Source organism: Hyaena hyaena, unplaced genomic scaffold (genome assembly GCF_003009895.1).
Source record: "Hyaena hyaena isolate Hyena2069 unplaced genomic scaffold, ASM300989v1 scaffold_579, whole genome shotgun sequence".
Classification (NCBI taxonomy): domain Eukaryota; kingdom Metazoa; phylum Chordata; class Mammalia; order Carnivora; family Hyaenidae; genus Hyaena; species Hyaena hyaena.
Genome location: NW_024081207.1, coordinates 481,792 through 496,465, shown reverse-complemented (window position 1 = coordinate 496,465; position 14,674 = coordinate 481,792).

Here is a 14,674-nt window from a genome sequence, read left to right as displayed (position 1 = left end):
GTAGTTCCTTTTACTGTGAACTGCCTTAAATGGCCATGTTTGTACTGAGCTGCTGGCCCCTTGTTCTGTCCAATTTCTAGGCATTTGCTTGTTAGTTTAAATATATCAGGAAGTTTAGCTCTTTGTGATGGAAGTTAATGGCTTTCCTCCCAGGTTGTCATTTATCTTTTGATTCTGCTCTTGCTGCTTTTTCCTGGCCAAACAAAAGTTTTGTGATTTTTATGCAGTTTGCATCGCTCCTTTTCTTTTACGGCTCCTGGAGATTGAGTCGTTAGAAAGGCCTTCCTCCTCCAAGGCTCTATCGGAATTCTGTCGTGCCTTTTTCTAAGACTTTAATGGTTTCATTTTATCACGTATAAATCTTTGATCCGTTTGGACTGTTTCCTGGCGCATAGTGGGAGGTATAGATCCAACTTTATCATTTTCCAGATGGCTGACAAGAGATATTTTTTAACAGGGAGCTGGTCCAAAACACACCAGAGACGCTTTCTTCAGGAAAAGGTCGCGTGCCTCAGCAGAAGGTGTTGCAATTATAGTACGGAGCAGTTTTCTTTAATTAGCAAAGATTCATTTGTTCAACAAGTATTTACTGAGTGCCCACTGTGTGCCAGGTACTTTTCTAGATACTGAGGTTGGGGAAGAAGAGACACAAATCCCTGCCCTGTAGAAGCTCCCATTTGCTTATGGGGAGACTCAAGAAATAACCAAGTACACATACACAGTGTTAGCTAATAAGCAGAAAAATCAAGTTTGATGTTTCAGTTACTATGACTGTGTAACAAGCTGTGCCACACCTTACCGGTCCTGTGGGCCAGGGGTTTGGACAGGACACAGCGCAGGCCAAGGGGCTGGCTTTTCTCTGTTCTATGATGTCTAGGGCTTGAGCTGGAAGACTCGAAGCCTGGGGCCTGTGAATCACCCGAAGGCTTGTTCACGCATGCAGCTGGTGATGAATGGTGGCTGGGCCTTGATTCCTCCTCACACGGGCTCCCCTTATGGTCTCTCCATGTGGGCTAGTTTAGGCTTCCTTTGATGTGATGGGCTACCAGGGAGAAAGCCGTAAGAGAGAGACAGGAGGAGGCTGTGTCGCCTAGGAAGAGTCCACCTCAGGGGTACTGCAGTGTTGCTTTTGCCACGTTTGATCTGTTAGAAGTGAGTTCCTAAGGCTGGCCCATATCGGGGGGGAGGGGAATAAAATTCCCTTCTGATGGGAGGAGTGGTTTTAGAATAGTCTGTGGGACCATACGCATTGCTATGGCCATTAAAAAAAAATGCAGTCTGACCCATGCGGCAAGGAGGGCTGGGATGGGGATGCATAGGTGACGTTGGTGGAGATTGTTGGCATTTTAAATGCGGGACAGGGACGCGTGGCTGGCAGAAGTGAGTGGGCACGCCCTGTGGTGACCTGGTGGAAGCCTTCCAGGTAGAGGGACCGGCAAGAGCAAAGCCAGGAAGCAGGAGTGTACCTGACTAGTTCGAAGAGGTGGCGGACTAGCGTAGCGTAAGCGGAGTGAGAAGAGATGGGGAGATAAACCAGGTCAGAAGCTGGGGAGCAGCCCCAGTTGCAAGCTTATCGTAAAGGCTTAGGCTTTTCCTCTCAATGAATTAGGACACCATTGAGAATTTTGAGCAGAGGAGTAACATGATCTCACTTACATTTTAATGGACTTGCTGTGGCCGCTGAGAACAGATTTGGAGGTGGGATGCACAGGTGGAAGTGGGGAGACCAGTCAGGAGGCCACGGCAAAAATCAAGGCAGGGCAGGATGAATGCTCAGACCAGGGTGATCATGCAGGAGGTGGGGAGGTTGGCCGGATGCTGGATATGTACTTGAAAATAGAGCTACCTGGGTTTGGTGATGAATTGGGTGTGGGTTCATGGACAGACCACACATTTAGGCTTGTCCGGGACAGTTCTTGATACAGTGAATGAATTGGCACCCTAGTGATGAGAAGCAAGACAGGAGGCACAATGGGCTTTTAAAGTTTTTGGCCTGAGCCACTGGAGGCATTGTGCTGCCATTTCCTGAGACGGAGTGACTGCACGTTGCTGGTCAGGGAGGGGTGGAGTCAGGAGGAATCAGAGCCGTCCAAGTGTCTTGTGAGGGCAAGGACCAGGTGAGTAGGTGGAAGGGTGTTCTGGGTGGGTCTGAGGTGGAGGTGGAATGTGAATGTTGCTGGACCAGAGAGATGAATAAAGATCAATCCGGGAGGCTGGCCGTGGTCGCACTCCAGCCATGAGGAGAGCCCTGGGCTCGCCAGTGCAGCAGGTGGGGTGTGAAGAAGCCCCATGGAGAATAAGGAGGAGAAGAGGGGAGGTGGTGAGAGGCAGTGGGGGTGCTTTGAATGAAGGTTTCTCAGATAGGTGTACCTCCCCCTCTCAAAGGACCGTGATCGCAATCTGATCTTTTTTTTTTTTTTTAAGCTTATTTATTTTGAGACAGAGAGTGCAAGCAGGGAGGTGGCAGAGAGAGTGGGCACAGCCCGAACCGGGGCTCCATCCCACAAACCCTGAGATCATGACTTGAGCCAAGATTAAGAGTGGGGCGCTTAACCGACGAAACCACCCAGGCGCCCCACAATCTGATCTTTTCAAAGTGACGTCGTCGTCCTTACACCTGGGCGTGTTGTCAGACCACTCGTGTGCATGGCATCCGTGGCCCACAGGTCTATTTCCGAACTGCTCTACCCTGCGCCGCCCTGTGCACTTGGCATTTCCTACCTCCCCTTGCTGGCAGGTATCACTTTCCTTCTTGTGCTATCACAACCCCCCCTCCTCCTTTCATCCAGGTCTTTCCAGGCCACAACTGCTCGATAACCAGCTTATCGCCCACACTAGAATCATAAAATGAGGGGCTGTCCTATGACCTTTAGTCACTATGGAGGCTGTCACGAAGGCTTTCTTCCTTTCTTCTTCATTTTCCCTAGCTAATTGCTTCCTGGAAGGTAACTTCTAGATAAGCGTAGTGGAATTATGAAAGTTGTTTTTTTGCCAAATTAATTCAATGGTTCAGTATTTACCAGGCACACCCTCCACACAGGACCTGTGCACTCGACACATCTGATTACCATTCGTACAAGAAATATTAGGGTGGGCCTGCAGATAGAACAGACCAAATCCCAGCCTGTTTCGAGTTTACAGTCTAGACGGAAAAGGTAGACAATAGAAAAGATAACTTAGTACATATCATGTGTGTCCTTGCTGCTGAGTGCACGGAGGGATCATCAGGCAGAGAAGGCGCAGGGAGAGAGCAAGGTGAGGAGACTGCAGTTTAAATAAGGGTGACCCTGGGAGGCTGGAGTGAGAAGAGGGTCAGGACCCGGCAGTGTTACCAGGTGACCGCTGTGTACCCTGGCACGTCCGTGCCTCCCATCACTCTACAGAGAACTCCCAAATCCCCTTCTGCGGCCTGTGTCACTGAGGTGGTCTGGCATCCAGCTGCCTCCGGACTTCATGTCTCACTGCTTGGCTCCTGCTCCAGCGGACTCTGCTCTCCTCACACACCCCAAGCACACTCCTGTCTCAGGGCCTTTGAATGCCCTCGGATCGCTCCATGTCAGTCCTCCACTTTATTCTGGTCTGTGCTGAGATGTCATACAACCAGTGAGGCCTTCTGGGTGGCTGGCCCCCAGTGAGCCCTGCCTCTCAGGGCCCGCTGCCCCATGCGGTCCCCTGCGCGCACACGCGGAGTATGTGCTGGCTCCATGACACACTTGAACCAACAGCGTGTGTCAGGAGTGAGGCTATGCCAACTCTGGGCCTGAACTGTAAGTTGGTCTGGCAGCTTCTTTGGGATTTTGGGGAGCCCTGGGCTGTCACGGAAGAGGTCTGGCCACCCTGCTGGAAAGGCCATGTGCAAGGGCCATCTGGACAGGTCACCTGGCCAGGAGAAGGGCCTGAGACCACCTGTCCGGCCATTCCAGCAGAGCCTGGCCTCCTTGCTGTCCAGGCCCAGACACCAGACTCGTGAATGAGGCGTCTTGGACGTGCCCGCTCAGTGAGGCCTCAGCCCACTGCGGCCCCGGTGAAAATCTGTGGGGAACAGCGGAACCCCCAGCTGGGCCCAGTCAGTCCACAGAATCTTGGGAGATGCTAAAATGATGGTTGTTAAAACAACAGTCATCTTTAGGTGCTTTGTCACGCAGCTGTGGGTTGCTGGACCACTCCCTGACCACTCAGGTGGTGGCATCCGTCCATTTCCTTTCCTCTGCTTCTCTTCGCTGTGCTTCAGATTTCCAGACATTGATACACGCGTTTGTTTATTGCTGTCTCTCCCACGGGACTTTATTTTCCACAAGGTGGGGAATCGTGTTTGTTCTGCTCACTGCTTTCTTCCTGGAGCTCAGGACAGTGCCCAGCTCGTAAAAGGCACTCAAGTGTATGAGTAAGTCGTGAATGAATGAATAACAATGAATGAACGTGTTGAATGAACATAATAAATATCCACTCTTCTACGGTCAAAATAGCCTTGGTTTTAAAGGACCCTTTTCCTTTGAGAAGAAAACATCCAATCCCCAGCTCATAAAGGCACATGCTGTTCCATGCAGTACATCCTGCTACTGACCTTGGGCCTGAAACCTCCACGTCTTTGTTGAACTCTTTCTACATGGAATGCTGATTGGAAAAGTAAGTTGAACACTTACAAATAAATAGCAACTTTAAACAGATCCAGTTCTGTGTTTGGGGAGCCCCCTGTGTCCCCCAAGAAGGGGCAGGAAGCAGTAGCTGGCACTAAGCCAGGCTTAGGAAGGGGCGACGAGCACCCAGGTGCCATGAGGACGAGTGGAGGGCGCTGCCCCTGCTCCTCCTGATTCCCGGGGCCCAGCTGCAGGCCCCTCAATGTGACAACTCCCCAGGGGTGCCTTCCAGGCAAAGGGGCAGATCTGTGTGGTCCCCATGGTCCGCACAGTTGCTATTTCAGTTCCCCCTCTCTTCCATCGGCCTGACATTTTCCCAACTGATTCCAAGCCCAGTGCACCATTTTAGCTGACGTGGGTGAGCATTTCGTGGGGACAGCAGATGGATGGGATGACAAATAGCAGGATGGTGGGGACAGCTGAGAAGTGCTTTTTCCTGTGCCAGAGCTGTTAGCTGTGCACGTGTTCCAACGTAGTCTAGACACTGCGGAAGCGGCAGCATGTGCTAAGGGACAGCGGGCAAGCTGGCTTCCATTTCTCCCTTTGCTGCTCAGCATCCTCAGCTACATCCCATCAACCAACTCACCAACTGTTCCAGGAGCATCACCAACTGTCCCAGAAGCAGACCCCAAGGTGGTAGTTTATTTGGCCCCAGGGTGGAGAGGAGGTGAAATAGGGGAGAAAAGAAAGGCAGCACAGGTATGTGTCAGTGAGCAAGTGACCGCGACAGAGCTGTCCCACCTGCGGCGTGAGGAAGCAGGGCTGTTCATCCACCAGCTCCTGTGTTTCTCCTGTTGGCTGAGGGCGGACGCAGGAGACTTCCTCCGTGGGACTTCAGCCTGCCCTGCAGCTAGACAGAACCTTAAGGCAGCTCTCAGGTTCTCTCTCTCTCTTTTTTTTTTTTTTTTTAATGTTTTAGTCTATATTTGAGAGATAGAGACAGAATCTGAAGCAGGCTCCAGGCTCTGAGCTGTCAGCACAGAGCCTGATGTGGGGGCTCGAACTCACAAACCACGAAATCGTCACCTGAGCCAAAATTGGATGCTTAACCGACTGAGCCACCAAGGCGCCCCGCTCTTGGGTTCTTAGAAGACATCTGTCGTAGTTCAGGCTGCTCTAACAGTGCACCATAGACTGGGTGGCTTATAAACAATGGAAATGTGTTTCTTACAGTTCTGGAGGCTGGAAGTCCAAGATCAGGGTGCCGGCATGACCAGGTTCTAGCAAACGCTCTGCTTCCCAGTTGCAGACTGTCGTCAACTTCTCATCTTCTCACATGGTGGAAAGAGGGCAAGCTAGCTCTCCGGCTTCTTCCGAGAGGGCACTCATAATTCCACTCACAGGCCTCCACCCTCGTGACCTAATCACCTCCCAGGGACCCAGCCTCCAAATACCATCACATTGGGATTAAGGTTTCTACATGTGAATTTGGAGTGACACAAACATTCAGTCCATCACACCATCATTTGGGACATTTAGTGCTGAGGGTACATAGGGAGGGCAAGACAGCGTTCGCTCTGCCAACCAGCACTGTGTGTCGTCTGCCCCAGTGCTAGCACAGCACCTGACTGACATTTTTTTTAGGTTTTTATTTATTTATTTTGAGAGAGAGAGAATCCCAAGCAGGCTCTGCACTGTCCGCACAGACCCAATGCGAGACTGAAACTCACAAACCGTGTGCTCATGACCGGAGCCGAAGTCGAGTTGGATGCTTAACAAACGGAGCCACCCAGGCGTGAGGCAGAAGACACATTAAACCAGATCCTTGCTCATAGTCTAGTATGGGAGATGGACATAAAGTAGATGAGGTGGACAGTGGTATAGAGGCCTGTGTCAAATGCTGTGAGAAGCAGATCAACACTGAGGGTACCGGGAATCTTTGCAGAGCAGGGAAGATGAGTGGGGGCTCGAGAGGCAAATATGAATTCAAGGTTACATACGTGTAGAACTGCACTCACATGGTGGCTGCCTTCTGTGATGCTGGACACATGGAATTCGTCACTATTGAACTGTCCCCAGGCATTCAGCACAGAAAGCTACACAGCACAGAAGGGGGTGGAGGCCTCTCAGTCAATCCCACATCTTCAGCAACGCCTGAGGTGCCAGGCTAGGAGGCAGAGCTGGCTGATGGCCCTGGTGACAAATCAGAGGGTCCTGGAGTTGGAAGGTGGCTGGAAAGGCCCTGTCTCCACATTCATCTGCCACCACTGGCTGGGATTTTAAGACCACATGGGAGGGGAGTGTGGTCTTTTGTAACATTTTGTAAGCTGTCCTAGGGGCTAATGAGCGACCTCTCCCCCACCTCTTGTGCACTTCTTTATGCCCAGCCTCAAGGAATATTCTTATAATCTGCTTCATTTATATAGTACTTTATAGACTGAGAAGTGCTGTGATTTACACTCATGACTGGTTCTTACAGCAACTCTGTGAGGCAGGTGTGATGATCCTAACTACATTCTTCAGTTGAGGAAACCAAGGTCCCCCCAAATGTCAATTGATTGGGCCAAGGTTTTATGGCTAGGATCAGTAGCTCCCTGAGGCACACCTGGGTCCTTGCCCCAGGTCCCTTAGGTCTCCCTCCTCTTCCTACCCTTCAGACGTCCACTGGGCCTTCATGAGGGTGGGTTGCAATTCTCTCCTCTGGTCTCTGGTCTGCCCTCATTGTTTCCTACTTCAGACCATTTCTGTGCTGCACTTTTTATGTGCTGCCGCGGAGATAACACTGGAGCACACAGTGAGTCTTCTATCCTGAAGTTGTCAAAGTTATCTTTGACAACTTTTTCTTAAATACCCTCTTCTAACAAAGATAGTAGGCCTCAGATCTGGCCTTTGAAAAGCAAGAGAATGGAGTTAGGGTTAACAGCGTAGCTTTGTTTTACTGTATTTCTTTTATGGTTACCTTCTATTTATGGCAGGCCATGGCCCATTTTTATTGGGGTAGTGAGATAAAATTTGCTTTTGTTTTTTAAGTTTTCTTTTATTTTCTTCTTTTTTTTTTTTAGTAATCTCTACACCCAACGTAGGGCTCAAACCCACAACACTGAGATCAAGGGCATGCTCAAGCAACCGAGCCTGCGAGGCACCCCAAGATAAAGTTTGCTTTTGAAATAAACTTTTTTTAAAGTGCATTTATTTCTCCCTCTCTCTCTGACCCTCCCCTGCTCACGCTGTCTCTCTCTCTCCTAGAAATAAATAAAAATATTTAAAAAAATGTTTAAAAATGTACCTATGCCGGGGCGCCTGGGTGGCTTAGTCGGTTAAGCGTCCGACTTTCGCTTAGGTCATGATCTCACGGTTCGTGGGTTCGAGCCCCGCGTCGGGCTCTGTGCTGACTGCCAGCTCAGAGCCTGGAGCCTGTTTCAGAGTCTGTGACTCCCTTTCTCTCTGACCCTCCCCTGCTCACGCTGTCTCTCTCTCTCCTAGAAATAAATAAAACATTAAAAAAATTATTAAAGTGCATTTATTTATTTTGAGAGGCGGGGAAGGCTCAGAGAGAGAGGGAGACAGAGGGTCCGAAATAGGCTCTGTGCTGACAGCAGAGAGCCCTATATGGGGCCCAAACCCACGAAGCGCGAGATCATGACCCGAGCTCAAGTCAGATGCTTAACAGACTGAGCCACCAAGATGACCGAAGAGTGAACCTGTTTAATGAAAAATATTGTGTAAATAAGAATCTCACTGGTCCTCAAACATGGCCAAAATCCTGGTGGTGGTACAACAGTGACTGAAATTTAGGATTTCAGTCCCCAGTAGAGATTCTTAAACCTGCTCATTATTCATTATCATAATAAAATTGTTACTATTGAGCATCTATTATATGCCACGAACTTTATATTTTTTTAAAAAAATTATTTTTGAGAGAGCGCTTGAGAAAGCAGTGCGCATGTACCTCTGGGTAAGTCGGGGAGGGGCAGACACAGAGAATCCCAGGCAGGCTCCACCGCAGAGACGGATGCAGGGCTGGATCTCACCACCATGACACCATGCCCTGAGCTGAAATCAAGAGTCAGACAGTCCACCGCATTTGTTATTTCTAATCCTTATACGAACTTTATGAAGTTGTTGTCTTGCCCATTTACAGATGAGAAAACCAAGGCTCAAAGACTTTGGGTAACTTGCCTGAGTCACACCATCAGCACGGTAGATTGTAAACATGCCTCCAATTCTTCCCTTCCCTAGATCCATACCCCTTTGCAATGTGACTTGTTGGCTTCTCTCATCAAGAAGTGATAAGTGGAATTAACAGTTGCCACTTCCCAGGCATCGGGGCTTCAGTGACTATGACCCAGACGGGCCTCCCGCAGTGCACTGGGGCTTATTCTTTTGCAGCTCCTGGGATCCCTTCCACCACTGCCCTCTGAGCGAGCCCAGGCTAGCCTACTGGAGAATGGCAGATGTAGGGCCAGCCATCTCCATGGCCCGGCTGACGCTAAGCTATCCTACATGGTCCTGCCTCAACTAGGTCCCCAGACCAGAAGTGCCAAGCCTGTCCTTGGACTCATGAGAAATAAGTTTTAAGCCACTAATTTTAGAGTGATTTATAACACAGCAAAGTGAGCCAGTGATGGTGTTAGCAAGGGGAATAGCTAGGATTTCACCTGTTTTTTTTCTCTCTCGTCTTTCCTATTCTAGCAAATAACACCCACCTGCTCAAGCCCCAAACCGAGGAGCTACCCTTCATTTATACTTCCTCCTCACCCTATTCGTCCAAACGGCCAGGCAAGGCTCCCAGATATCTCAGATCTGGCTTTTGCCCAAGCCACCATCAGCTCTCATCCAAACCAGGGGATACCCAACATCTTCTATAAAAGCCCAGAGAGCGAGTACTTCCCACTTTACAGGCCCTACAATCTTTGTTGCAAATACTTAACTTTGCAGCCATAGACAATATATAAACAAGTGGGTGTCACTGTGTTCCAATAACACTTTATTTTTAGACAATGAAATTAGAATTTGTATAATCTTCTTGTGTCACTAAATAGTCTACTTGTGATTTTTTTTTCAAACATTTCAAAATGTGAAAACAGTCCTTAGCTCAGAGACTGTACAGAAACAGGCAGCAGGCTGGATTCAGTGGCTGCCTGATTCTGAGGCTCTTGCTTTTGACACTACACCATCTCTTTCTTGCAGAGTTGGGAAGACTTGAGGGAGGATTGAGTTCAGACCCAAACACTTAGAAAATTAAGGTCTGGCTGGACAAAGGGAGGAAGGGAAGTTATTTTAGGCAAAGGCATCCACAAATCAATAGCTTGGAAATGGGCACAAGCCAGGCGCACCTGGGTGGCTCAGTTAGTTAAGCATCTGACTTTGGCTCCGGTCACAATCTCACAGTTCGTGGGTTCAAGCCCTGCATCGGGCTCTGTGCTGATGGCTTAGAGCCTAGAACCTGCTTTGGAGTCTGTGTCTCCCTTTCTCTCTGCTCACACTCTGTCTCTCAAAAATGAATAAATGTTAAAAAACATTTTTTTTTTAAAGAAATAGGCATGAGCCTGCTGCTAAGGGACAGTCTAGATCAGCCTGAGTGGATGTTTCTAATCACAGATGACCTATGCTTCTTGTTGTTGAGGCTTTCTTCTTCTAACTTCTAATATCCCATTAACTTAGTAACAGTACTTGATTAAAAGCGTGTTATATAACCTTTCAGTAATGTTGCTTTATTTATACCTTTATCTTTCATGGAATATTTTTGTATAGATCTTTAAAAATGTACCTATGGGGCGCCTGGGTGGCTTAGTCGGTTAAGCGTCCGACTTTCGCTTAGGTCGTGATCTCGCGGTTCGTGGGTTCGAGCCCCGCGTCGGGCTCTGTGCTGACTGCCAGCTCAGAGCCTGGAGCCTGTTCTGGATTCTGTGTCTCCCTCTCTCTCTGACCCTCCCCTGCTCACCCTGTCTCTCTCTCTCAGAAATAAATAAAACATTTAAAAAACTTTTAAAACTCTACCTATGCCTTTGATGATTAACAACTAACATTGTCCCATACTCTTTAATCTTTGTAGACTATGATTTTAAAAGTCTTCGCAGCAGACGGTCCAAGTACCCGATTTGGAAGGGCATTAATTGGGACCCTGGTAGACCCTCTGTGGAGGTTTGAGGGCATGAGGCTGATGCAGAGACTTACTTGACCACTTCCCCACAGGGGAATTAGGATCACTCAAGGAAAGCCTGCCTTGCTGGGAGCCACAGTCTCCTGCCAGTTTGTAAATAGCCTCATTCCTAATTTATCTCACTCCTCTTTTCTGAGCCAGTGACCCAGATTCATTGGGCTGTGAGGCCACTCGCAAGGGGTTGCACGGACAGGTTTCCACGTTACTGTGCTGGAGAAAACGAGAAGAAAAATCACAAGCTGCTTAAAAGTGGGCAAAAGATAACAGAATAAGCCTCACACAGATGCCTTAATTCCAACCAGACCTGTGGTAGTGATTCAAATGCCTAAATTCACCCCAAGATACAGGTAGCTTCACCCTTATTTGATTTGTGCCACATAACTGCAGTCTCCTTTTCCCACCACTAGGTGGCAATCCCGCTTTAAAGCAAATCTTCAAATAACGCTGTTCATATAAATAAAACTTAAGTTTTCACCCCCATCATGTTGGCACAAAAAAGTCCTACAACTTTTGGGTTAGTGGATATGCGGGAAAGCAGGGTCTTTCAAAAAGCACTGGTGGAAGAGTAAGTTGATAGCACTATTTTGAAGGAATTTGGCAGTAATATTCATGCTGTGCACATCATGGGAGCTAGCCATGGCACGTAGAGATTCGATCATCTGATTAAGACGATGACGACTAATGTTTATTTTGTCCCCACTATGTGCCAGGCCCTGCCCTAAATGCTTACCTCATTTACTCCCTACAATCTAAGTAGGCATGTTTATTTCCACCACCACCACCCCGCCCCTGAATTCACAGAGGAGAAATCCAGGCACACAAAGGTCAAGCACCTTGATCAAGGTTACAGAGCTCTCAAGTGGCAGAGCCCCAGCCTTCCCCCTGCTTCCACTACATTGCATGTGCCTCCTGTGCAGCCGGAAACACACCGCCACCCGCACGCCGGAGGGTGTTCGCTGCAGCAGCGTCTGTTAGCCTAGCAGTGCGTGAGTGAGAATGTGTGAGGGAAGACCGCAGAGGAGCTCAAGCCATGCGCTAGATCTGGATGCGGTCAACCCGTATGCATCTCAAAAACAAATGCTGAGATAGAGCAAGCAAAAATCAAAAAGAAGCAAAACTGTTTATTATTCCTGGAGACCAACAAGGGAGTAAACCTATACAAGGATACACTGGAAAGGTATAAACCAAATTTATGATGATGTCTCAGGGGCAAGGGAAATGGGATTCGGGAAACAAAAAGACAAGGGCTTTTAAATTTATCTGTAATGTTCTGTTATTTTCTTTCTTTCTACCTACCCATCTCTTGAGCAACGAGGCAAAAGCTCAAAGCCTGCCCTGATTGAGAATATCGTGTTTTATGATTGGATCTTCACAAATGCAGTCCTCAAACCTGACAACTGCTAGGGTCAAGCAACCATACAAACCTTTTGCTCCATTGGGGACATCTCCCCAGAGAGCTTTTCTCAAGCTCCCTTCTCTAGTAGAAATCACTTAAGAGGTTTTGAAGGTTAGACGTCCAGCACTAGCACATGTTTTTTTGCTTAAGGTGTAGGCCTCCGACGCTGGAAAGAAGGGAGGGGGGAGGTAGGAAGGGTCAGTTCTACCTTGAACTTTGCGATTAAGAGAGCCATTCTCTTTAGGGGCACAAGCTCCTAACAATTGAAGTGTTTCTTTATTTAAAAACATTTTTTTAAAGTTTGAGAGAGTGCGTGTGCATGCAAGCGGGGGAGGGGCAGAGAGAGAGAGAGAGAGAGAGAGAGAGAGAGGGAATCCCAAGCAAGCTTCATGCTGTCAGTGCAGAGCCCCACATGGGTTGCATCTCACACACTGTGAGATCACGACCCGAACCAAAACCAAGAGTTGGACACTCAACCCAACTGAGCCACCCAGGCGCCCTTATAGTGTTTCTTTTAAAGTTCACACTATTTGCTTACTTCACTTTTTCTTGTATGCGGGGAGAAGGGAGGGCAGGTTATAATCAAATGTTTAATTGCTCAGGTGGAAAGATACAGTGATTCAAACAAATTACCTCCCTCCAATTCCATTTAAAGCCAGTAGGCAAACTGGTTACCTAGAAACACAATGACTTACAACTAACTCTCTTCCTGTATTTACCAGAGCCAACAAACACAGATGAAACCACAGGTCATATGTTGACAAGTTTTCTTAGAACCATAATAGGTTTATAGAGGTTAATGCTCTCAGATTAAACAGGGATAATGGCTCTGAGCAAGAGGCCAGGGCTGGAGGTGGGGATGGGGAGGGCAGAGGCATAATTTTAAAAAGAACTGACCTTTTGTCAGCGGCCGAATGCACTAAGAATGTAAATTGCAGAGAAGGGGACAGGGATAGCTTTGAACCTAATGGACTGTCTCAAAGCTGAAGACTATAATACTATATGTCCTGTACTGTGAGGAAGCCTCCTCACAAAAGCAATTTATACCTCCTTCTAAAAATATTTTAAGTATCCTCTAGAGAATTCCTCATCACAAATCTTTCATTTCACTGGAGTTAAATATGCTGTATCACTTAGGGAAACAAGTGGTTTTCACAGTTTAGTAACATACATGGTAATTTTTTTTTTTTTAAGTTTATTTATTTTGAGAGAGAGAGTGCAAGTAGCAGAGGGGCAGAGAGGCGGGGAGAGAGAATCCCAAGCAGGCTCCACTCTGTGAGTGCGGAGCCTAATGGTGGACTCAGTCACAAACCTGAGCCAAAATCAAGAGTCAGACTGCACCACCCAGGCAACCCCACAGGTGGAAACTCTTGAAAAATGATCTAGTTAAGAAACACAGATTTGGCTTTCTCCTCCTATGCCTTTTTTCTTTTAATGTATTTTTAATTTTATTTCTGAAAGAGACAGTGTGAACAGGGGAGGGTCAGAGAGAGAGGGAGACACAGAATCCGAAGACAGGCTCCAGGCTCTGAGCTGGCTGTCAGCACAGAGCCTGATGAGGGGCTCGAACCCAGGAACCATAAGATCATGACCTGAGCCGAAGTCAGACGCTTAACCGACTGAGCCACCCAGGCGCCCTGGGAAAAGAACTTTTCATTGACATTTTCCTCTCAAGAGGATTGTGACTTCTTTAATTAGTGAGAGCTGAGGAATATTAGGATTGTAGTGAGAAGCTCCTGTGTCCTTCAGTCTTTTTTTTCTGAAAGAGAGAGAGAGACAGCGTGAGCAGGGGAGGGTCAGAGAGAGAGGGAGACACAGAATCTGAAGGAGGCTCCAGGCTCTGAGCTGTCAGCACAGAGCCCAACACAGGGCTTGAACCCACAAACCACAAGACCATGACCTGAACCGAATTTGGATGTTTAATTGACTGAGCCACCCAGGCGCCCCTGTGTCCTTCAGTCTTACAGGGAAGCCTGACCAGGGATCAGCCTTCATTGTTCTCCCAGAACCATCTGCCTGGTCAGACTCCGAGGGTCTTTCACAGAACTCTTCATGCCATCAGCTTGGGAGACTCTTGGTGCAATGTGACAGGTCCAAGGTGCATTTATATTATCCCAAGAGAACTGCATTAAAATGAAGTCTTGCTGGGCGCTGGTCTCACAGTGTGGCAAAATCTGTTACTGCATTTAACGATCTCACTTGATTTTTGATTTTGGCAGTTACAGGCTACATGAATATCTGCTGCTTGGAAAGAATGCAGAGGTGTATAGTCAGTGAAAGGTGTCCCTCAACCCTCCTCTCTCCTACCCTGAACTTTACTTTCCTCAGCAGGTGATGGTGGCGGATGACACCTCCTTCTTCTGTGTACTTACAGAGGACACAAACCAGAGCTACTGGGCCAGTAGCAAAACTGAACTCTGGGCGTGCCTGGGTGGCTCGGTCAGTTAAGCGTCAAGCTCTTGACTTCGGGCCCTGCATCAGGCTCTGCGCTGACAGTGGGATTCTCTCTCTACCCCTCTCATGCTTTCTCTCTCAAAA